At 30.4% G+C, this 2500-nt stretch overlaps 2 pseudogenes; both read left to right on the forward strand.

Moving 5' to 3' along the window:
* Nucleotides 1-247: 247 nt before the first annotated feature.
* Nucleotides 248-431, forward strand: LOC129615997 (5.8S ribosomal RNA; annotated as a pseudogene).
* A 290-nt stretch (nucleotides 432-721) lies between these two features.
* LOC129615989 (large subunit ribosomal RNA) overlaps nucleotides 722-2500 on the forward strand; it is a 4018-nt pseudogene continuing 2239 nt past the window's right edge.

A 2500-nucleotide genomic window follows, 5' to 3' on the forward strand; every position in this document is an offset into this window, starting at 1 on the left:
AAGTATTTTAAATAAAACAATATACGATCATTTATAATATAGAAAATATATAAAAATATATTCTTACGTTGTTGTCCATATATTATGGTAATAACTTTTCTTGTATAAAACAGTTGGGATACGGATAAAAGGAAAGTTAGAGACATTCGCAGCACATAGATTATATTATTTATATATTTTAATATGTTTTAGAATGTATATATATTATCGATATATATCTGACGAAAATAAAAAAAAAATTTTATAAAACTCTAAACGGTGGATCACTTGGCTCATGGGTCGATGAAGAACGCAGCTAACTGTGCGTCATCGTGTGAACTGCAGGACACATGAACATCGACATTTTGAACGCATATTGCAGTCCATGCTACAGAGTATATAAATTTATTAAAAAATTTAATACTGCATGGACTACATATGGTTGAGGGTTGTAAGAATAATTTAATAAAGTTGCTTATAATATAATTTTAAATTATATTATTTATAGCACATGATATATTACTGGTAGGAATACCATAATATTAAAATTCAATTATATATATTTTACTTATATTATAAAATATAATAAAAAAATAAGTATATCCTAGTATTAATAAATTAGTATTAATACATTAAAGAGGAAAACTTATATAAAATTATATTATTTATAATATAAACAATACAGTAACTTATATATATTTAGTTTTCAACTAAAAAGAAAAATTAAAAATATTCTTAAAAACAACCTCAACTCATATGAGACTACCCCCTGAATTTAAGCATATTAGTTAGGGGAGGAAAAGAAACTAACTAGGATTTTCTTAGTAGCGGCGAGCGAAAAGAAACTAGTTCAGCACTAAAGGATTTTGTTTATACAAATATCCGATGTAGTGTATGGAATATCTATATTCTAATATGAGAAATTAACAGTCTAAGTCCTTCTTAAACGAGGCCATTTACCCATAGAGGGTGCTAGGCCCGTATGACGTTAATGATTATTAGAAGATATTTCCAAAGAGTCGTGTTGCTTGATAGTGCAGCACTAAGTGGGTGGTAAACTCCATCTAAAACTAAATATAACCATGAGACCGATAGCAAACAAGTACCGTGAGGGAAAGTTGAAAAGAACTCTGAATAGAGAGTTAAATAGTACGTGAAACTGTTTAGAGGTTAAGCCCGATGAACCTAAACATCCATGAAATATGAAAAATTCAACATTATAAATATTATATAATTATATAATAATGATGGTGTGCAATTTTTTCATATATGGACATTGCAATCTGTTAATAAATATATATTTATCATAAGATATATTTAAAAAGTTTATTTTATATATGAAAATTTATTTTCTATATAATATAATTTAAATATTATCGGATAAATAATTGACAGATAAAAAATCAATATAATGCGTAAATTATATATTATTATAATTTTATAATATTATATTAATTTATATATTAATATAATTATTATATGCATTAATATGATTAGCAATGCTATAGATTTAGGATACCTTCGGGACCCGTCTTGAAACACGGACCAAGGAGTCTAACATGTGTGCAAGTCATTAGAATTTATTTTAAATAAAATCTAAAGGCGTAATTAACTTAACTGTTAATATGGGATTAAATTATATATATAATTTTATATATATAATATCAATCCTGGGGCGTTCTATATAGTTATGTATATAAATAATTTTTAATTATTTTTTATACCTCTAACTAGAACGTACCTTGAGCATATATGCTGTGACCCGAAAGATGGTGAACTATACCTGATCAGGTAGAAGTCAGGGGAAACCCTGATGGAAGACCGAAACAGTTCTGACGTGCAAATCGATTGTCAGAATTGGGTATAGGGGCGAAAGACCTATCGAACTATCTAGTAGCTGGTTCCCACCGAAGTTTCCCTCAGGATAGCTGGTGCATAAAAATATTATATAAAATAATCTTATCTGGTAAAGCGAATGATTAGAGGCCTTAGGGCCGAAACGACCTTAACCTATTCTCAAACTTTAAATGGGTAAGAACCTAAACTTTCTTGAATGAAGTTTTAGGTTATGATATATTGTGCCCAGTGGGCCACTTTTGGTAAGCAGAACTGGCGCTGTGGGATGAACCAAACGTGACGTTACGGTGCCTAAATTAACAACTCATGCAGATACCATGAAAGGCGTTGCTTGCTTAAAACAGCAGGACGGTGGACATGGAAGTCGTAATCCGCTAAGGAGTGTGTAACAACTCACCTGCCGAAGCAACTAGCCCTTAAAATGGATGGCGCTTAAGTTGTATACCTATACGTCACTGTTAATGTAAATGATTTATATTACATTATTAATGTATATAAATTTAGAAACATTAACAAGTAGGTGGGTACAATGGTAGCGTAGAAGCATCTTCCGTAAGGATGTGTGGAGCTGCCATTGGTACAGATCTTGGTGGTAGTAGCAAATAATCGAATGAGACCTTGGAGGACTGAAGTGGAGAAGGGTTTCGTGTGAACAGTGGTTGAT

Source organism: Condylostylus longicornis, unplaced genomic scaffold, assembly GCF_029603195.1.
Source record: "Condylostylus longicornis isolate FDR11 unplaced genomic scaffold, ASM2960319v2 ptg000156l, whole genome shotgun sequence".
NCBI lineage: Eukaryota > Metazoa > Arthropoda > Insecta > Diptera > Dolichopodidae > Condylostylus > Condylostylus longicornis.